The following is a 23,614-nucleotide window of genomic DNA, read 5'->3' as shown; positions in this document are numbered from 1 at the left end:
CTCAATTTTGTTTGAAATTAATATATTCATTTCATGATTAGAATTTAAAGTTGGTGCCATTACACTATTTATTAAATAATTAAATTTCACTCTTCTTATGAGTATGGTATAAGTACTAATTTAATATGGAGTAATAATTTAATATGGTCTAGCAGTGGGAACACTGCTTGAGGAGGCGGTGCGTCAGTTCCAAAACAAAATGTTATCTAATGTTTTTGGCTTAAAAGAGTTTTGATATTATTACATGGCACAAATGACATGATTTATTCGAGATCTTATAGAAGTGAAACTCCGTGAAAAATCAAACTTTATGTATTTTTTTTCGTAAGGAAATAACTATTCCGATGGAAATAGTTATTCCATGGAATAAACCCTTACCAATTTCAAAGTTTTGTCCGCAGTGCGTGTTCCCTTCAAATACTACACCTTACTAAATTGAAATCTTGGGGTTCACGATAGCCCATTGAATTGGGTATTGATTGATGAGAATTTTGTAGAAGGTGGCAACTCTTGATTGGATAAAATGGGTCAATTAGGGGTAGAGCTGAAAAAATGGGTGGTTATTAACCCCCGTCAACCGTTAACAGTCAAACTATCTAACCACTTTAAAGGCGTTTTACTTTCAGGGTTTAAATCACATCAGCACCTCTTATATGTTCTACGAGCAGTGATTGGTAGGGGACCCCTAGCCGACCCCCTTCCCTCTATTTTTAATAAACAAACCAATTTTATTGAAAAAGAAAAAATAAAACAATAAAACAATTCACTTTTTGAATATAAGTGGTTTGTTTATTGAAAAGGGGGAGAAGGGGGCCGGCTAGGGGTCCCCTCCCAATCACTGCTCGTATTCTACTTCTCAGTTCTTAGCCGCCACACTCCACTCTAGATTTCCTCTCATCTCTCTCTCAAATCAGGTTGTATGAAGTTGAACGCCAAGAAGACAAATCTCAAGTATGGCCTCTCCTTTTTATTACATGTTTTGGTGTGGTATGCAGCTCAACAGGTAGATCATGGTGAGTACCTTAATAAATACGTGAAACTCGGTGATGATGTTGTCATCTCAGATGATAGGATTGTGCGGGTCTATGCTCAAAGAGTCCGAGTCTTAAAAAGTTAGGTTTGTTAAATTCAAGTCTTTTAAAACCGTACTTATTGAAATTGAAAACCTAAACGAACCTAAGGCCCAAGCTTTATTTATAGAACTTAATTTTTATTTTATTTTTTTAAAAAAATAAAGGGTTCGGAGGAAAATATATATATAAAAGAATAATAAAAAAAGAGTGCCAAACAGGTATTTATTAACAACTCAGCCAAATAATCCATTAAAAAGCTAGGCAGTTCCAGCCCCATATAACACAATTTCACGATTTAATTGTTCTTGATATTCTTGAATAGGTTCATCTAACATGATCACTAATACACCATAAGTAATGGTTATGAGATGCTGTTGATTGACAATGTTTCTCTATCACATTTAAAATTGCTAAATTCGAAATCTCATATCAAAAGAGCAAGATAATATTTCTATTACATTTAAAATTGCTGAATTCGAAATCCTGATCAAAAGAGCAAGATAATGTTTCTATTATATTTAAAATTGCTGAATTCGAAAACTGCAAGTCTATTTATTGATTCTTCATTTAGGTTTTTTTTCCCTTCCTACTCCATACCATCTATTTCTTCTCGATTCCAAGCTCCTAATTGTTGTTGTACGTCTTCTTCTTCTGCATGCGACAACCAGTGTTGTGTGCTATCAACTTCTCCATTTTCATCACATCCTTCTTCAATGTTTTCTAGCATTCTGTGCATTTCCAGTTGTAATTCTTGGCTTCTGACCTGTTGTTAATTGAATTAAAGATTAATTTAATTTTTTCAATTGCATTTTACAAAAGATCTGGGAATCGAACCATACTTGTTAGCAGCGTGAGGTTGAGGGTTTCTCAAATGAAATTCTTTTCGACGCCATTAGCAAAAATATGAAAGCTTTTTGATGATGGATTATTTGGCTGAGTTGTCAATAAATACATGTTTGGCACTTTTTGTTAATAATAAAAAGTGTAAAGCTTTCCTATCTTTGCCAATGGCGCCGAAAAGAATTTCATCCGAGAAACCCTAACCTCACGCTACAGCAAGTATGGTTCAATTCTCAAATCTTTTGTAAAATGCAATTGAAAAAATTAAATTAATCTTCAATTCAATTAACAATAGGTCAGAAGGCAAGAATTATAACTAGAAATGCACAGATTGCCAGAAAACATGTAAGAAGGATGCGATGAAAGTGGAGAAGTTGATAGCACATAACACTGGTTGTCGCATGCAGAAGAAGAAGATGTACAACAACAATCAGGAGCTTAGAATCGAAAAAAAATAGCCGGTATGGAGTAGAAAGGGAAAAATACCTAAATGAAGCATCAATAAATAGATCTGCAGTTTTCGAATTCAGCAATTTTAAATGTAATAGAGAAACATTATCAATCTTTTGAACACAATAAATCAGCCCTAATTTAGGATAGCAAAAATACAATTACCTCTCATCAAGTAGGCGTGGCAGTCTTCGATTCGACCACTCAATCAGATGTCAACCAGAAGCAAATGTGAGGAGGAAGAGAGAGAGAGAGAGGGGCAGCGAGTGGAGTTAGATGGTTGTGGCTCTTAAAGAAGTGGGAATACGAGGGGCGTTGCCATCACAGATCTGGGCTCCAAGTAATTCATCAAGAAACAAACAAACAAAAAATTACAAAAATAAAAATAGGGAGACTCCAATTGACACCTGACCGTAGCTTTCTCGGAAAAAGGCATGATGAACGCCATTACAGTCATCAAAAAACTGTAAAAAAAAACTCCCTAGCAAAATATATCATCACATCGGAAAAAGACAAATAGATCTATCAAACAAATTATAAAGAGTCATCATTTAATCCTCCAAACGTGGGAGAAGGGTGAGATCTATATATATAGAAGAGCACTTATCATGGAAACACAAGAGAAAAGGTCAGATCTGCTATGGTTCCTCAACTTCTTTTCCGTTTTTGCGAATAAAAACTTGCCCTGAAAGGCCAAGTTTTTCCGATCTCCTCACCCATGACAACCTGATCCGATAAAAGAGATCTGAGGCAGAGGCTGAGAATGGGTGTCTTCTCATCCCATGGATGGCTCTAGCCTTCTGACAGAACATAACGCAATCTCCAAACTCAATCTAACCAAACCAAACTCAACTAATTAAACTAAAGCCAAGTCTAAAACCGTCTGTCTATGTTGAAATTACCATTATGTGCTTTTCTTGTTGCCTCCGCCTCATTGTTTATAGGGGGGCATCTTAGACTGTCATTGGTTTATTGGGTTTCGGTTTCACTCAACGCCATGTGCCCTTACCGTCCAGCTGGGCCCCATATTCCAAGACACCATATGCAGTATTTTTTATTTTTTTTTTTGTAAGTAGAATTCATTTGAAATAATTTATCTCCCACTTTAATTATAGAACAAACATATATAAAAATAACTAGTTGGATGGCACGTGCAATGCACGTGCTTGGTTCCCGGTATTATGTTTCACTATAATTGTTAATATTATAATTTTTTTTTTTTTTTTATGAATATATATATATATAATATCTCGATTATATATATATTCACACTTATGCATGTGATTTTCCCAGGTTTTACATAAAATATGAATGGTTATCACACAATTCCAAGAATGACACAACCCATCTTTAACCCTAACCCTATTTAACAATTTGCTCAAGAAGAAGGGAGGCGCTGAACCTTCAAATGAAAAACCATTCAAGACCTAAATTTTAACAACTTAGACATGAATAACAAAATGGAATTCAAATCACAACAATATAGTGATGCATTTCAAAATATATAGTGATGCATTTCAAAATATAAGAGAAGGGCAGATGCAACTAACTTCTTATCAATATCAGGAATGTCACTTCTTTCAATTTTGTCCACAATCACCTGCCACAGGATACTCATATTAGAACATTAAGTATACCCAAATGAAGGCAAACAAAGTAAGAAATCATCATGATAGACTTTGCACCGTAGAAGAGCACAAACAGAAATATTGATGAGGACTCAAAACCAACAGAATTAGATGATAGTAAATATTTTGTTAAGAATCATTATTCTTTGAAGTCTTTTACTTTTGCAACTAAATTTTAACAACTTAGACATGAATAACAAAATGAAATTCAAATCACAACAATATAGTGATGCATTTCAAAATATAAGAGAAGGGCAAATGCAACTAACTTCAGGAATGTCACTTCTTTCAATTTTGTCCACAATCACCTGCCACAGTATACTCATATTAGAACATTAAGTATACCCAAATGAAGGCATACAAAGTATGAAATCATCATGATAGACTTTGCACCATAGAAGAGCACAAACAGAAATATTGATGAGGACTCAAAACCAACAAAATTACACGATAGTAAATACTCAAACAAAATATTTATAACATTATTCACAAACCATAAGATCAAGCAATAATTTTAAATATGAAATTAAAATGCGGCAGGTGGACGAAGCAGAAATAAGCAGAAGTCACTACCAATAACTCAAAAGATGCAGAGAGAGACAAAGAAACAAATAAATGGCAGGGAAAGGAAAACTGAAAATGGCTTGCTGGGTACTCAGATTTATTGCTTAAAATGAGTTTTATTTAGTTAGATTCTGATTAAACTTTGCAGAGAAAGGAAAATTGTTCAATCCATGACATTAATCCACTTGTCATATGTAATGAACAAATTAAAACATAGTAAAATGAATAAAAACCACACCAACACACATTAATCCACTTGTCATAGAAAATGAAATAAAAACCACACACACACACACACACTTGTCATATGTAATGAACAAATTAAAACATAGTAAAATGAAATAAAAACCACACCACACACATTAATCCACTTGTCATATAAAATGAAATAAAAACCACACCACACACACATTAATCCATAAGGGCAAAACGGTATTTAGATCAAAGAAAAACTCAACTGATAGAATCATCAAAATAGAAAAATAATTACAAAATAACAGAATATTCATAACTGTAACTTCCTTAAATGAGCAAAAAATAAAATAAAAAATAAATAAAAAACAACAACAAAGGATCTTACTTTCAGACCTCATCCCAAAATCTAGATCAATGCCACTGAGCATCCGAGCTGGCTTTAGACCACTGCTGCTCAGACTCGTATACTTCAGCAAGTTTCTCCCTGATCATTAACACCTACACCACATAGAGATAGATAACCGAGTTTCTTAAACAAAATGAACTCAATCCACGGAAATTCTGGGTTTCCAAGGGAAGTGATGTAGCCATTGCAACTGTCACTAAATTCAATGGAAAACGATATCCTTAGCATATCTGTCATTTTTCCAAGGGCAAATGCTTCTTCCTTTTATATGCAATATGCACTTAATGATTTTTAATAACATCAACTTATTATTAAAAGCAAAATAAATAATTAAATATTAGTCTATTAAAGATTAGTTCTAATACCTGAGCACTTGTAGCAATGATGAGAATCTTGCAACTTATAGTCTCCCCAGCAGCTGTTAATAATGTTTTACGCCTTAAATCAGCCGACTTGACTCGAGTTCCAAGAACTAATTCAATTCCTACAGAAATAATCCAGATTCCAAAAAAAAAAAAAAAAACTTTTATTGAGCAGAAACATACACCAAAATTTACAAGATTTCAATCAACATACACAATACATATCAAAAACGAATATCAACAGGAAGGACATGCTGCTTAGCACATTTCTTATTAGCATCTGCCTGGTTAACTAAAACCAGGTCGATACTCTCTGCCTCTGCATTTCTTGCTGTTTCTCTTGCCTTAACATGCTGTACTGTTCAAGCATAGAAAGAAGCCGTACCTACACAACAGATATTACAGAAGATCTAATTTGCATATATAATCAAAGGCAGTGTAAATATTAATCAACATGCACTACAACTTGAGCTTGAATAGGTCAAGTTTCGACTTGGAGCAACATGTCTATTTAAAATGTTTAAGCGATTACCAGAAAACTACTTACACCATCATATAAGAACTCAGTCCGGCTTTGTTCCTCCCAAGCTTTTGTTTTTTAAGTCAATAACTCTACCATTGCTGCTCAAATACGACCTAAAGGATAGAACAAAAACTCATAAAATAGACCAAAGAAAAAATTTAAAGGTAGCATCTACATAGAATATAAATCTGAACGTAATTTTTTATACAATCTATTTATTATCTCCTCTAACATCCCTGCTTCCCAGCATATAAGTAATACTCATATCTGCATAGTGTAATATTCAATCAGATTGTATTCTAGTAATAAAACGACTGGAATTTTAAACTCAGTATTTACGACTCTGTATCCAATTGTTATGAGATAGAAAACATGGTCAAGCAATATCTTTACCAGGAATTTTGTTAAATAAAGCACGAGCTTTCTCGGCACGTTTCAAAGTAAGATGTGCACCTTTTCCACCATTATAGCGATTATCATCCTGAAATTCCATGATATGAAGGTGAATAAAGCAAGATGAGTGGAATGAAGCTACTTTCTATTCAAAATAAGGCAAAAAAGAAGAAGAAGAAGAAGAAAAGAAGCCATAAACAATAGAAGAGCAGAGAAAAAATCCGATTTGGAGAGAAAATCAAAAGGAAAAATCGAAAAAAAAAAACCGAAGAAAACCTTACAGCAATTCTTAAGGTGTAGAAACGACTGGTTGAATTGTGGGTGGTGGTCTTTGATCGATTCCGCAAAGTCTACATAGCCAGTGAGATGAGGGCCTTTATTCCACTCACCCAGTAGACCTGAAAAGAAAAATTGCAAAACCATTAAAGAGAGTGAAACAAAAATTAGAGAGATAGAGAGTGAAAAGATTTGGATTTACGTTCGACGATGAGGGTGGTTTTGCCGGTGCCACGAGGGCCGTGGAGTATCAGAGGCTGAGGGATGCGGTGATGCTGGGGTGGCTTAGACAGTTCTCAACAAGTGAAAACCTATTTTCTGTCGAGAAGAATGTAGAAGAAGGCATTGCATTTGTGAGGAAAAAATAAAACCAAAACGAATACAGAAGCGGGAAACAAAACGAACGATACGTTTGGTAGAAGAAATCGTCCATGACAGCCAAACCCATTTTCTTTCTGTCGCGAGGATTTGAAGACAGTCGAACAACAGGAGGAAAAATCCTTTGAAGAACAGGCGATCGGCGCGATTTGTGGATGGATTTGGTAGAAGAATCGTCCTTCGGTATGGCTGGTGGCAGAAAAAAAAAATTGACATGTCCGTAGAAGGAGAAAGAAGAAGAAAGTAGGCGGGAAATGTCTAAAAAACCAATAGAATATCTGATTTGTGCGAAAACGAGTAAGGGCAAAAACGTCAAAGCGCACCGAATTAAAAAATTGCGGAAAAATGAAAAGACAAAAAGGCCCCCGAAGAAAAAAAATCCTAAACAACGAAAAGGGTACTACAATAATTTTAAATTAAAAGACTAAAAAGCCCATATTTGTTTTTTTTAACTCAAAGAATTTAAAGGGGTAAAAACGTAGTTTTAAGTAAAAGACAAAAATACCCAAAAGATTTCTTATCCAACCAAAGGGTAAACAAGGGCAACATAGTAATTTAAAAATTTAAGGAATTGACGAAAAGACAAAAAAAACCCTGCCTGATTTTACTCCAATGAAGATGAAGGAAGGGTATAAGAAGAAAGATGAAGGGCAGATTGGTAACATCATAGGTGTCAAACAAAAATTACTGTGCAAAAGCGATTCGCTCTTTTATAATTTCAAATTAAAAGACTAAAAAGCCCATTTTTTTTTTTAACTCAAAGAATTTAAAGGGGTATAAACGTAATTTTAAGTAAAAGACAAAAATACTCAAAAGATTTCTTAGCCAACCGAAGGGTAAACAAGGGCAACATAGTAATTTTAAAATTTAAGGAATTGGAAAAAAACAAAAAACACCCTGTCTGATTTTACACCAACGAAGATGAAAGAAAGGTATAAGAAGAAGAGATTCTTGCACTACAGTATCACAACAATTGCATAATAACCTTTCATATGAAGGTGGGTTCCAGTGTGTGGGACCTACCCTCATGTGAGGGGTTATTATACAATTGTTGTATTGGTGTTATAAATCTAATATTTTTCTAAGAAAAAAAGATGAAGGACAGAGTAGTAACATCACAGGTGTCAAACAAAAATTACTGTGCAAGAGCGCTCTTTTTGTGGTACTCTAAAGAAGGAGATTGTCTCATTCAAGGAACAATTTCTTGGTGTTTTCCTTCTTTGGTCGGTAATTTCTGCGTGGTTGAACAAGCTTGTTAGCGGAGACAGAATAATCCTTAGGCTATCTCCAGCAGTTGGAGTTAAAGTAGCTACTCAAAAAGTGACAATCTCTATTTTAACTACTAGTTATCTTAAAAACACTCCAACAATAATATCTATCCCACTCTTTATTTTTTTTAAATAATATTTTTTTATTGTTTTTTTTTTTTTTTTTTCTCTCTTCCGTCCTCAGCCCCAACCGGCCAACCCCATCAAACCCACAACCAAACCACTGAAACCAAGCTTGCCCACCCACGCCCAAGACCCAGAACCAAACCAGCCTTGCCCACCCACACCCAAGACTCAGAACAGTCGATGGTTGCTGGTGCGGTCGATGGTGGCTAGAGCGGTCGATTGTCGGTGGGGAAGCCGGATTCAACATTTTTCTTTACTTCTCCTTGGTGTTTCTCGACAGACAAACGGGGGATTGAGAACGGTGTTTTTGTACCATGTGGTGGGCGATCTGACGGTGGGGAAGCTAGAGATTGTGGAGTTCCTGGAGACGAAGACGGTGGAGTCGGCCAGCAACGAACGTAGACGGCGGCGACATCTGGGTCGTCAAGGACGGTCTCGTTCGGCTTTGGAGCTTTGGAAGGCTCGGTCGGACCTCGGCGTCGGCACTTAGAGAGGAGACCGGTGCCTATTCCGAGCGGCGTCAGTACAGAGAGAGAGGCGTCGGCGTCGGCGTCGGCTATCGTCATCTCCGGTGGGCGAGAGACTCTTCGGTGGGCGAGACGCGAGAGAGAGGAGTGAGAGAAAGAGGGAAGTGAAAAAAACAATAAAAAAATAGTAAACATGTGAACAGTGAATAGCCAGTAGTGGCTATTCACTGTTGCTGAAGTTAAGAAAAAAATTAAGATGACTATTCTGCTGGATGAAAAAAAAAGTGGTAAAAATAGTCAAATTTGACTTTTTGGTTAAAATGAAGCTTCTGCTGGAGATGGCCTTATAAAGAGTGAAATGTACCCCAAAAAAAAAGAAAAAGAAAAAAGAAAAAGAAGAAGACAAGAGAAGTACACGTACAAAACAAATCTCACAATAATTACATGAATCTGAAGGTCACATGAAACTGCTTCCTTCTCAGTACTCTTTACAGTATTTTGTCAGGCCAATACAATTCACGTGAACTGCTTCTTTTTTCATGAATTTTTCGTTTTTGCCTTCTATAAGAATCAATGGCCGTATAGTTCCGGTCTGAGAAAATTTGAAGTTAAGGGATAAACCACCCAACCCATGGCTCTTGCTCATCTTCACATGAATGTTGGAGAAAGTGTAATAATTTTGTTCACTGGAATAAGCGGTTTTGGGAATATACACAACTTACAGGCACAGGTATATATATAAATTTAGAACTATATCTAACTTGTTTTTCATGCTTTTAATTTTAGATGAATATCTATTGCTATGTTTTATTGTTTTATTCATAACTACCCTGACTTATTTTGTTGCTTAATTTGTATATAACCGTTTAATTCAACTAACATCAGCACAAAATCAAAAAAAGTCCATGGAGATGCACACACACTGACAAAACATGGACAATGATGAGATCAACATGAAGAAATTTACTGCACACAACATTGCTTGTCTCAAGCAGAAGAACAAGAGGTATAAGGATTAGGAGCTAGCAACAGCACAATCATTCTTATCTAAATAGTTGAATAATCACTACAAAAAACTTTGCATTTAATGGCGTGTCTACAGTAAATAAGTTTTTGACACTTCACTAATTAGTGGCGTGTTAAATCATAACACCTCATTAAAATTATTAGTGGCGTGTATGAATTAAACGCCACTGAATTAGTGGCGTGTTGGATTCAGCACGCCAGTAAAATACTGGTGTGTCTGACTGACACGCCAGTATTTTGTGGCGTGTCAGTAAGACACGCCGGTAAATTAGTGGCGTGTCATTTATGACACTCCACTAATTTTCATAGAACCGCGCGGGGATATGCGGTTCTCCCTCTGTTTTTCCCTCTCCTTTGTTTCCCTCTCTCACTGTACTCTCTCTCTCTCTCTCTCTCTCTCTCCTGTGTCCCTCTCTCACTCTACTCTCTCTCTCTCTCTCTATCGCCGGCCGCCGCATCAGCTCCGACCACCACACGGTATGCATCTCCTCTCTCTCTCTCTCTCTCTCTCTCTCTCTCTCTCATTTGTAGCTCTCCGCCCAGCTCAAACGCCGGCCACCACCAATGACGTCCATCCCCGGCCGCACAAGACCTCCAACGCCGTCCATCCGTAAGGTTAGTGCCCCGTTTCTTCTTCTTTTTTCTTTTTTTTTTCTTTAACAAAAATAATTTAGAATTTTTTTTCTTTAGCAAAAAAAGAAATTCATGCATAAATGCTTAGATTTAGAATTTTTTTTTTCCTTTATTTGTTAATGCCTTTTATATTAGAAAAAAAAAATGTTAAAAACATGGGCAAAGACATGAAGTAATTAAATTGCATTATTGCTTCAAAGGAATGAAGTAATCAAAACATTCCTTCAAACTAAAAACCAAAAACATGTCAAAAAAAAAAAACACCCTCAGAAAGCTAAAGAATTGTTTGTAAATGCACATGTAAATGGAACAAATTAAAGATGTTCTTTGATTTGTTTTTGTTTGTGTATTTCCATATACTGTAGCTTTACATAGACTTTATATTTTTTTTTAAAAAAATGAAAAATAAAATGAACATTAAAAAAACATCAAAACTGTTTTTCACAATTATGTTACATGGAAATATTTTTTCAAACAAAAAATCATATACTGATTTATTTTCATGTGTAGTTTGTATTGATTTTGTGATTTTTTTATTATTGTATTTTATATTTTGACCCGCCTTATTCAACTATAAATAAGTTCAAATTTTGTATAATCAAAGCATTACAAAAATATACAGTTGAATTTCATATATTTCTTCTTTAGTTTATTTCTACACAATAGGCAATTATTTCTGCACTTTATTTCTGCACTTTATTTCTAAAATGGTAAGAAATGGAAAAGAAAGTGTAAGTCGAGAAAAAATTGAAAACCAGAGTTAGGTTTGTGACAGATTTTGAGTATGACTAGATGCCATTAATATATATATACACACACACAGTTAATTGTTTGTGTTTGTTCTTAATTGTAAAAATATGTTTTCCCAATAACATAATGGGACTTGAGAATTAATTAGATCTTTGAAGTCATGTTCTTACACCAAAAGGAGGAAGTTTTAAGACTTGATAATTAGTGATTAGTATATAGTCAATCAAATTTGAAATAAAGGTAGAGAACAATGTTCTCATGTAAGACACTATTTCCTGAGTGAGTAGGTGGACTTTTACATCCCGCCAAGTTATGATTTACAAAAAGTATAACGGGATACGTTTCAGGATATGGGTGTAAAACTTAAGAATTGGAGACACGACACAAAAGTTAAACTAGGCATTCAACGGGGCGATACTCCTAAGATGGTACGAGCAAGAGTAGGGACAAGAAGACTCTCCAACTACCACCCCGAGGACTTGGATGCGGTGTTGAATAAATGGTGTGACGAAGAGTATCAGGTTAGTCATGAATTATATTACTATTTTGTGTAGTTTCATTAATTTCATTTAGTTGTGTTAGTGTTTACATACTAAGAATATTAATTGTGTAGGAGTATGCTGACCATATGAAGCAATTACGAGCATTGCAAAATACTCTTCATTGCACGGGGACCAAAAGTTATGCGAGGTTGTCACACGAAGAAGTATGTGCACCAATTTATCCCTCACATATAAATGTAAACATTTTATATATATAAACATGTGTTATAATGTTTTATTCTTTTGGCAGACTCTTAAGAATGACACTCCTCCTACGCGAGCACAATCGTACATAAAAACTCACACGAGAAAGGATGGAAGCTATCCAAATGATATAGTAAAAGAGAGATGTGTATGTTATTCACCATTCATATATTGTTTTACTTATATGTGTGATTACTTATTTACGATGCACATTAGTTTGACGCACCAACATTTAATACTACATGCAGGAGAGGATGGTGATGCTAATACCAACCGACTCTACCGAATCGTCAAGTGTAACACAAGGAACAGTACGCTGGAGACATGACGATGCATATGCCCAGGCGTTTGACAATAAGCCGGAGTACGCTGGCAGAGTTAGGCAGGTTGGGCCACATATTTGGCCTGTACGGGGGTCCATACGCTCTTACCATACACCATCACAGCCACATTCACAAAATCAAGGCACACCGTCTTTTCGCAAGAAATATTTGCTTCTGAGATGGAGAGAGCACTCGAGGTTGAGCGGGCATGACACACTTCTGAGATGGAGAGAGCACTCGAGGCTGAGCGAACAAGACAAGCTTCAGAGATCGAGAGAGTACTTGAGGGTGAGCGGGCACAACACAAGTTACAAATGGATGAGGTGTTGGCAACACAATCTCAGATTATGTCCTGTTTTAGCCAAATCGAGTCATTGTGGCGCCAGTCAGTATCCGTTAATGGAGTCTCTCATGATAACATAGTGTCAGACAAAAATTTCGCACATCATATGATGTGTCATCTGTTGATAGCAGATCATGTAATAATTAATAGATTTTTTTTTTTTTTCGTGGTATGATTACGTTTGTTTAAATTCACACTTTGTTGAATGCTTAGGACTTGATATGATTTGATCATATTGTTTGCTAGCGTACTATATTTGTTTTATCATTTACAGATCCTACGGAAAATGCTGTGCAGTTACCCGATCAATCTTGTTGACGATTGATATTGGGTAACATTTAGGTTTATTTTAGTTGGCAAATATGTACTTGACTTTTTTGTTCCGGTTTTGTTATCAATCTATGACAAGGATTGCTATCAATCTAGGACAAAGATTGATTGTATATTTTGTTTGTTGTAAGTTTTAGTTTGATTGTTATGAATCTATGTCATATATATATATATATATATATATATATATATATATATATATATATATATATATATATATATATATGTTTAGTGAAACTTTTGGAATATTCCTTATCTAATAAGGAATATGAACAAGAGGCATAAGTATTTTTTGTCTAACAAGGAATAGGAATTGAAACCTATAACTAAACATCACTTTTAAGGATTCTATAGATCTTTTGTACAAGTGCTCGTTTGTGGATTAGGCAATTGCGTGAGGCTTCCAATGAAATTTGGTCCCAAATAATTATCCTTCCTTTATCTTTCTCCCATAGAATTAATGTAAAACTAAAGCCAATTCAGTTTGCTTGCTGAGAACCACGAGGGAGAAGGGAAAAAAAAAACCAACCTTTAAATCGGGCGTCGGGAAAACGAAGGCTATGTTTGGCGCCCGGGATAGCTGGGATGTTTGGGGGCGTCACCGGAGAAGAAGAGGAAGCTAGGCCAGCCGGGTTCGACTTCCAGAGGGAGGGGCCGGATGGGTCGAGCTGAGGTACAAGCTAGCCGAGCTAGCGAGAGAGAGCACCGGAGGAGGGAGAGAGCAATTGACTGACTGAGAGATAGTACCGGAGAAGGGAGAAAGCGCCTGCGGCCAGGTGTGAGAGACTCTGAGAGAGAGAGAGTGTCGAACTTTCTGGAGATCCAGACTATGAGCTGGGCTAGCTGGGGTTCCTTTTTTCTAATTTTAGATTATCTAGGGCTTGACGGTTTTGAGAAAACCGTCTATAAGTATATAGACGGTTTAAAAAAAACCGTCCGGAATTTCTATTACGGACAATTTTTTTAAAACCGTCAATATATTTTTAAAACCGTCTGTAATTTTATAATTACGGACGGTTTTAATAAAACCGTCCGTATTTTTTTTTTCCCGACGGTTTAACCAAAAAACGTCTAGAATTTTTCTTTTATAGACGGTTTTCAAAACCATTTATAAAAAAACTGTCCAGAAATCCCATTTTTCTTGTAGTGTTTGATTAACACACACACACACAAAAAAAAAAAAAAAAAAAAAAAAAAAAAAAATCTATTTTTTTTCATAAGTGAAAACTGTTTTGAAAACAATTGTTCAAACGCCTTAACCATTATTTTCTCTTTTCAAAAACTGTTTTCGAAAAGAGTTTGCCAAACACTTTTTTAACGAAAAAACAATAGAAAACGGTTTTATGTTTTTGTTCTTGAAAACAATTCTCAAAAACAAAAACAGAAACCGGCTTGCCTAACGAGCTCATGTTTTTTAGATTTCTCGTTTTCAAATTTATTTTTATCTGGAGCCATAGGGCCATGTCTCTGGCCCATTGTGCCTGCAACCCATTAGAGATTTCGACCTCTTTTTCTTTCTTTCCTGGGTATCTTGTCTCTTCACGTTTTGACACCCAATCCCAGATGGGTCTTTCTGTGTCAAAACAGCCCGTGTTTGTGAACAAATAGAGGTTTTTGTATCTAAGAGCCGCTGGATTGGCAATTTGGCATGAATGGGGAAAGCTCTTTGGAAGCCCAAAACAAATGAGAGAGATTGAACCAAGAAAGTAGAGATGAGATTGGAAGCTCTTTTATGATTTTGGGCCTGTCCCGTGTCAGATTTTCATGAGGTTTTGTTATCCATGAAAGCAGAGATGAGATTGGCTCAGATCCCCTTCACACACACACACACACACAAAAAAAAAAAAAAAAAAAAAAGGTGACAGCCAGCTCCCTGTTTCTCACATTATGTGTGGGGAGAAAGGAGGGAAAGGAAGAGGGTGGAGGAAAAACTAAAAACGGTGTGAGGAATGAAGTTGAATGGAAATAGGGGAGGAAAGGAAAGGAAAGGGAGGGATTTCCTTCCCTTTTGGGACTACTATTTTGTTTCCTGCTAAATTGGGAGAAAATGGAGAAAGATATGGAATCCGCCCAGGTAAAACTTCAATTTCAAACCCTAACTATATCAATATATAGAACCCAACAGAAATCATATGCATTGAATATTAACAAGTGATATGTCTAAAAGTCATTCCCACAGTTTTTCCACCAAAGACAGTAATCACCAAATGAGACACTAAAAGTTGCTCATATACAGATATGCATGAATACAGGCAAACGCCTACTTACAAGCCGAGCATAGCAAAATAATTGAAACTCTTGAAGCACCACATCTACAATGCCTTCGCAAAATGACGTTCTGGCTACAAATCCTGAAAATATATATTAGAATTAAGGGAAAAATACAATTTAGCCCCCCAAACTACCATCGATTCTCCGGATGACACCCCATACTACCAAAGCTTGGATTTCGGCCCCTCAAACTACTAACTGCTTGTTTTTTAGCCCCCTCCGTTAGTTTGTGCCGTCTGAATGGATGGAAAGTGCTCTTTTAGCTAAAATGGCTCTATCCCTACACCTTGAAATTCCGAAACTAACCCTTTGAAATTCTCGCCTCCTCGTTCACTCTCTAAACACGTTTGACGTCCTCATTTCAGCACCTCCCAACTCCGGCATGAAGCTCGTTGGCCGTGCACATGGAAGGCTCGTCAGTCTTATCGTGGCCAAAGAGCTCAAGAGGCTCCAGTCCCACCCGGTCTGCCTTGACCAGTTCATCCGGTCTACCTCGACCAGTTCATCCGGTCCTACGTGTCCCGCTTGCTCAAGTCTGATCTTGTCGCTGTTCTCGCCAAGTTACAGAGACAAGAACAGGTCTTCCTCTGCATGAAGGTTCGTCATTTCTTTTCTCATTTTGTTTGTGTTGTCAGAAAATGTTGGAAAAAAATAAAATATATATATATATATATATATATATATATATATATATATATATATATATATATATATATATATATATATATATATATATATATATATATATATATATATATATATATATATATATATATATAATTGGTCTATTGGGGTCCCCAGAAAGTTGAGGGAAATAAAATTTCCTGGTCTTTGGTGGAGTTGAAGTCTTTTCTCTGTTTTAGGAAGCTAAAACCGAGTGTAACAGAGCCTATTGGATATGCCATGCCTTTCATGCTCTTTGGTGGAGTTGTAGTCTTTCCTGCAGGTTATGTATAGTGTTTCTTACCTTCAACTGTATTGGATATGAAATGCCTTTCATACTATGTACAACGATATGTTGCTGCTTGCCTTGCATAATCTCTATTCTCGTGAGGATCTTTCTTAGAATAGAGGAGCTACCTCAGAATCTATAAATGCTCTGCCGACATGCAAGTTCAAGTTGAAGAAAAATAGGAACGTTGAGGATCAGGAAATCAACTCGGGTGTGAATGAAGGTGGGGGTATTGGCTGCATGAACAGAAAAGGAACGTGCCATGTCAGGAGAATATGCGGTGAGTTTGATATTAGGTTATTGAGGCATCTGAACTCGTGTTCTTGAAATTCAACTACCGACTAGTTGAATTTGGATTAAAAGCAGCTTCCACGAGAAACTCAGGTTATGTTAATCCATGCATGGGAGAGTCATGGTAAAAGAATGTCATGGAAAGAATTTTCTTCTTTACATTGGAAAGAAATCTTGTGCTGCCTTATCTTTTGGTAAGAGACCCATGTATTTTGAAAATGGGCTAAAGACGGTGGATGGGGAGGACCCAATCCATGGTAACCTTCCAATCCAGCACTCACCTCTGATAACTATAGCTGTAACTAGCTAGCAACTCAATGCATAATTTAGGGGACTTTAACCATCCAAATTAAACTTCTCCAATTATTAGAGGTGAATATAAATTGGTCCCATCTCCATTTACATCACATGGTAAACAATGAAGACGGACCTGTATGAACAAAAACACACTCAGATAGTACAGTACAGCCATTGTGGGGGCAGTGATATTGAGACGACAACCTTGTATTCTGAACAATCGGAGCAGTTTTACATGGAAAACAATGGTTTCTCAAGCCTTTCATTTTCAGACTTTGTCATCCAAACTAATCACCAGCTTGGAAATATCCAATTTTGTTTGATTATTCCCTCCAAAATCAAACACAAACGCTCTACTCTTGCACTATACTAGGCATGGACTGTGCAGCACTCCCATCGACCTTGACTTGCTCAGCCTCACCGTTGGCATTTTCACTGTCACCCCCGTCGGCTTCCTCCGAGCTAACAAACACCGATTAGCGCCAATACTTGAATCGGACCCCACTTTTGTTTCGCTAAAATAACCAACTGATTTTGACCTTACCATTCGATCACCAACAGACGAACCAAAAGCTTCATGATCACTCCCATATTCTGCACCCAGAACACTGCGTCCTATAACACGTGTTTTGCTCGATCACAGGCTTCCTACTCCAATCCTTTTTCAACCTGGGGTTGAAATGCAGAATCTTAGGTGGGTATTCCCCATCCACCGTCTTCAGCCTCTGCAACTCAACCAAGCATTTGGCCGTGATAGAAAATAGCTTCTGTTTTCACAAACCAAAAGTCATTTTTTGCCCACTTTTCATGACTCTGTTCACCTCTGTTTTACAACATGAAAACAGAGGTGAAATACAGTGACGATGTTAACAGAAGAATTGGAGGCTTAAGTTAACTTTCATGTAGATAACTAGAGAGGGTGACCCAGTTCAAAGAATGCTATTTATAGTAAGAGGTCACCTTCAAAGCAGCCAAGTTCTTCAAGACGGGGTGAAAAGTTGTTGCATGTTAGGCCTTGGAAACTTCAATGGCGATGAGCTTCTTTCATGGTGCCTCAAAAGACCCTTCATCGAAAGGCTACCGCCGTCTTCATCAACATTGGTCACTCTCGAAACCACTGAAGCATTCGCCGGGATGGAGAACTTGGGTGGCCATGGCAATCCAATTGGCGACAAAGTGCCGCGTGGCCTTCCTGCTCCCCTCTCTTCGCCACGCCTTGATGCTTCCGTCGGCCGAACCAATGAAGACTAGGCCGTTGAGCCGGCCACCACAGAGTTGACAGCGTCGTTTAGATTGAGAAGCTCCATAAAGGAACCCCACCTGAGCTTTCCATGTCATCCGGCCAGTCCACGCCCTTCTTATCTCACCCGCGTCAGTCGAAGCCGGCAGGCGCACACTCCACGCCGAGTCGGCCAAGTTGAGACACGCAGAGGTTCTCCTAAGGGCCAAAGCCGCCACGTCTCCTTGAATTTCTTCCTGCCCGCGTGCCTCTTGGGCATGCTGGAAGCTAGGAGAACTACTTCTTCGTCCGAGCGAGTAGAGGTGCCGGCAAACGAAGAAGTACCCTCTAGCTTCTCGGAGGCAGACCCAAATGGATGAGGGTTCGAGTATCGGCTGAAGATATCCATCTGAAGAAAAGTTGTAGGAGACCGGCCGGGAACAATTGTTTCGAGGAGAAGAAAAGTTGTTGAAAAACAAGAATCAAAACAACGGGAGGAATTTCAAACACAAGGAGAGGGGCATTTTCGGACCTTTCAGTTAAAAGAGTCATGTGCGCGGCACATGACTCACTTTTCGTCAACTTAGACGGCACAAACTAACGGAGGGGGCTAAAAAACAAGCATTTGGTAGTTTGAGTGGCCGAAATCCAAGCTTTGATAGTTTGGGGTGCCATCCGGAGAATCGATGGTAATTGAGGGGGCTAAATTGTATTTTTCCCTAGAATTAAAATAGCATGAAATATGTCAAATGCCTACGTGAATGAGTGTGTGAGGAAAGCGAAGAGATTAAAAAATACATTTTTAAGAATTACTGAAAAACAATACTCAATTCTAATTGCAAGACCCCTATTTTACGTAGACTGCCATTAGATTACTGTCTACATAGAGTAAGATAAGCCAACTTGGAATTATGTGCTTTCAATCGACGGCTTCAAATTGAATAATTTTATTATAATTTTGTAACATGAAATGTTGAGTAGAATATCAGTCTAACGTCATCGCTGGAAGCAACTAAACAATCCAGATTTTCCTCCATTTGTCCAATTTTTAACTACTTGCATAACTAGACCAAGAAATGCACAACATGAAAGCCGTAACCTGTATATGATTCGTCTCAAACATTCTCTACTCTTACACTAAAAAGTAGATACCTTCAACGTATTTTCCACTTCTTTACCAGGTATTCTACTCCTTTTAATGTTGCCTTCCTTTCATCAACAAAACTCCATAGCTCTGGTACCACGTACTTACTACCACTTGGATTGTATTCATTCATCTCCTTCAAAGCTTTTGTCACAGACTGGTAAACTTTCTCACCAAACTCATTCTTCAAATTCTTCAATTTTTCATCTTCTTCATCAATTATTTCCTGCACAGCCATATCCAATTCAAACCATTAAAAGAAACTGAGAAATGCTAGGGGTACTTACAAACTCTTACAAAAAAAAGTTTACAAACTGACATGGCATACATGTGGCATTTTATTAACTAAAATAATTAGACATGTAGGATTCCACGTCCACACTAAATCTAGGTGGAAGCTTCCATTCCCAAAGGCCATAGACGGCCGGTCATGGATGACCGGCGATGGGAGCTTGGGATGGATGGACAGCCAGCGAGAGCGGAGAGATCCCTGGAGAGGATGGCGTGCAGTCAGCTCCGCGGTCAAGGTTGGGCACACCAGCCAAATCTGAGATCCAACAAACCTACATCGGTGTGTGTGGGTTTTCTACCAGAGATCCAGCCAGAAACCCACGCATAGCGGCGTGGGTTTCGGTTGGTCCGACTAGAAACCCAGATCCGTCCAGAGATCCGGCCCTCTCGAACCTAGATCCGGCGTACCCAGTTCCGGTCGAGCGTCGAGCATCCATTACCGAACCCAGATCCAGCCGAAAACCCACCCTTGTTGCCGTTCCCTTGCTTCGTCCTCGCCGACCGTTCTCCGTTCTTGCCGGTGAATATGGGTTCAGCCGGATCTATTGGTCGGGCTTCCACTGGACTGGAAAGGGAGAAGACAATTTTTGTATTTTAACATTTATTCTATGTAGACGCCACATCAGTTTGTAAACTTCTCTTTGTAAAGGTTTGTAAGTACCCCTATCATTTCTCTAAGAAATTATATGGAAAAGTATATGAGAATGAAATGGTTTTACTGGAAAATGGATGAGAAACACTAAAAGAAATAAATCAAAAGAAGAAACTTATAAGAGAATCACGGGCAAAGAGAACCTGAGACAATTTTATCATAATTACGGCAAGGTAAAAGTCTACCACAACCCACATCAAATAAATGGATGCTCAGCTCAATGAGGAATGCTAGAGCATCTCCTTGTGTTCTCCTGGAATGACATAGATGTAATTTTTTTTTATTAAAAAATTACATTTATGCCATTCAAAAGGACATAGATATAATTTTTTAATTACATCTATGCCATTGCAAGAGAACACTAGGAGAACACCAGGAGATGTTCTAGCATTTCTCCAGCTCAATAGCTCTAAAGTCAAATCAGCAGCTTGAGGTGTCAGCAATCTAGTACATTACCTACTACAAATGTCACAACACAGTCATGGTCCTAGTTACTATAGTATCATGCTAAAGAAGAGAAAACCTCCAAGGAAAAAGGTTATATCTGGATGACCAGAGATTGAAGCAGGCAAGTTACATGTTTACAAATATGTTCACATGAATCTTTTTTTTTTTTTTTTTTTGATTAGGCAGATCCTGTTCAAGTAAGGTCGTAATCTTTCTTATCACATATAGGCATACCTTAGCATTCCCTTCTTTGTCCATGATGATCTTAAAAGGATGCCAGCTTCCTGGTGCGTTTGGGAATTGAATTTTTGGAACTTAGAATAGAATTCTGATTCATTGCGCGAATTTCGAAATTTGACTTTGTGAGATAAAATTTGAAAAAGTTAAATAAAATATAATTTAATTTTGAAAAAAGTAGAGATGAATAGAGAAGAATTCTGATTCAACTCCTCCCATTGTGAACACAGCTCCACTCCTTTCTCATCTGCTTCTTCGTTAGAAAATTTTCTCTTGGTTGCAGTGAGGAATGACTTAGTTTCAAGCTCTCCCATTCTCTTGATGCCAATGTTACCACGGGTTGTCCATTTTATCAAAACCTGTGAAGCAACGAATTATACTTTCCACCAAAGTAAAAAAGCATTTCACATTACACAAAAATGCATTGGTCCACTCACATATCTCTCAAGGCAGTTTAGATGTTTATCTGGGCCATCTCAGAGTTTTACTACCAGTGAGATAATCCACATTAAGAGTTACAACTGGACCAATTTTTCCATTCACATACCTATGCAAGTAACTGAAGTGTTGACTCTTCTGAGAAAACGAGGAAAAAAGATCTCAATAACAAATATTTTTGCAACTACTGATGCATTAATGAAAACTGGAAAGAACAAAATCGTGTTTGGAAATATCCAAATCAGGCCCAAATTCTACTTGTCCTATTGATAATTGGCTTTTGAAGCAAATGAATGCACTTTATCCCTTTATACTCAATTGAACAACATCACATCTCATGATGAAATACAATAAATTGTAGATTATTGTTCATCGTTTTATATAACTTTACTTGGATCATCTACTGGTTCTTTTGTCTTCTTGCTGATGGTGCTCACAAAGGGAAGCTCATTTGCCGTGCATATGCGAGTACAGTGCAATTGTTAAGAAAATTAATAAACAGAAAAACAAAACTACAATATTTGAAACACTCAAGTATCCAATCTGTCAGAATTCCTTGTGGTTTTTTTTTTTGATAAGTCACTGTAATTGTGACTCATTTATAGTTGAGGATTCATGTTGGCATTAAAAAGGCTGAAGAGGAAACAGAGACTAGGACTGCTCCCTAGGAATAAAATTGATTGGTTATTGCAATCCTCTAAAGACCATTTTGGTTCTTATCTTCTTGTTCAAGGATCTGGAAACCTTTCGATCCTTGCATGGTTTGGCAACTAAAGATTGGGTCAAAAAAGATCAACAGCATCACTCTGCCTCAGAAATATGATTGGCAGAACATCTTTGTCATAATTTTTGCATGTGATGAGATGTTATTAAAGTTTATAACTTCTTTCTACAATTTCAACCATGTTTCTCGTTCAGTCTAGTACTGCGTTTTTGGATTCAAAAATTTGGTTACACTAAATCTATAGTCCCAACCTCACATATCAATTAACCATCACCATACTCTACGCCTTCTCAGTATTGTGTCTCAGATCCTAAAAAGTACAAGGCACTGCCAAAAGACATACCACCCTCTAAAGAGGCCATTGATAATCCACAACCAAACCAATTCATTGGAATGAAAACTTTTTATATAACAGTTGAAAAAAAAAAACCAAGAAGCGGGTGGGGTTGGGGTGACATACGGTGATTAACTCTTTACGAGCCTCCTGCAGTTCATCATTAGTTTTGCGTTCCTTGATAATGAGAGTTTGGTTTAGTTCTTCCATGTCATCCAATTCTTCTTCCTTCACCTTCAAATCTTCAGCAATTGCATCCATCTTTTTTTTGGCTTCCATATCCCCATCCTCATCCATGTGCTTCATTACTTGTAAAGCCCCTCTCATACGCTCTATCTCCAACTCCGATGCTTGTTTGGCATCAAGCTTCTTTTCTAGTTCAATGATTTTTTGGTGAAGTTACTCCTTTTCTCTCTGCCATTGCCAATCCAAGACAGGCGAAATAATGAAAATTCTAGATTTGATACATATTATATAATTTTTTCAAAGATCTGATTCAAGAGGCGGAATACAAAATATACATTTTTCTCCTCTGCCAACATCAGCAATTTTTCATTGGCTTTCTTTTGCTCCTGGGCAGCCCCCTCATTCTGAAAAACAAAAAAAGTAAGGTTAGCACATTTCATAAAAGTTTCTTGAATTCTCATAGGATGATGCAAACTAGTCACAGCTCCAGTAATAAATGAAAGACCCAAAACAAATGAATACCAACGTTCTATATTTTAATCCTTTCTCACGAGGGTCTTCCTAGTTTCTCTCTTTTTGCTATCAAATACAAATTGGATGTCTTTTTGTTCTTTAGTGCTTTTGTGTTGACTCTTCCAAATTCTAAAACTCACAGAACATGCTTTGTCAGTCATGAGACTTATGAAACAAGACTTCGTTATAAAATGCAAGAAAACTATCGAGTCAATAATTTGGTAGTTTATATTAAAAAATAAATTGCTAAGAATTTCATTATGGAGATTATGCTGAATAAATTTGATCTAAAAGCATAACTTTTTCTTTAGTGGATTTTCCTTTTCTGCAAATGTAGATCGACAACTTTTGCACACTCGTTAGAATTTAGAAAGAGTCAAGTTCTCTTTCAAGATTAATTTATAGACATTTGTATGGAAATTGATAAGTTTTAGAGCTGTATACTAAATGAGTTATTTCTCTCCTTTGTTCTTAGAAAATTAAGAATTATCTTTTTTTTTTTATTATTTTTCTTAATT

At 37.1% G+C, this 23,614-nt stretch overlaps 1 long non-coding RNA gene and 1 pseudogene across 5 annotated transcripts; both read right to left on the bottom strand.

Moving 5' to 3' along the window:
- Positions 1-1,403: 1,403 nt before the first annotated feature.
- On the bottom strand, positions 1,404-7,274 carry LOC133879472 (uncharacterized). 5 transcript variants are annotated; one of them, XR_009902092.1, is made up of 11 exons: positions 7,121-7,274; positions 6,913-7,028; positions 6,716-6,832; positions 6,435-6,522; positions 6,066-6,154; positions 5,522-5,640; positions 5,136-5,248; positions 4,261-4,299; positions 3,914-3,963; positions 2,529-2,692; positions 1,404-1,836 (listed from the first exon to the last, which is right to left on the bottom strand). It is a non-coding gene; the product is annotated as an uncharacterized LOC133879472 (long non-coding RNA). The 5 variants fall into 5 exon arrangements; XR_009902090.1 differs by lacking the exon at positions 1,404-1,836 and adding an exon at positions 5,784-5,903 and having other exon boundaries at positions 2,650-2,692; XR_009902091.1 differs by lacking the exon at positions 1,404-1,836 and having other exon boundaries at positions 2,650-2,692; positions 6,051-6,154.
- Positions 7,275-19,121: 11,847 nt separating this feature from the next.
- Positions 19,122-23,073, bottom strand: LOC133879030 (protein INVOLVED IN DE NOVO 2-like; annotated as a pseudogene).
- Between the last annotated feature and the right edge of the window lie 541 nt (positions 23,074-23,614).

This window comes from Alnus glutinosa, chromosome 10 (assembly GCF_958979055.1).
Source record: "Alnus glutinosa chromosome 10, dhAlnGlut1.1, whole genome shotgun sequence".
Lineage (NCBI taxonomy): Eukaryota > Viridiplantae > Streptophyta > Magnoliopsida > Fagales > Betulaceae > Alnus > Alnus glutinosa.
This window is presented reverse-complemented; position numbering and strand designations above follow the sequence as displayed.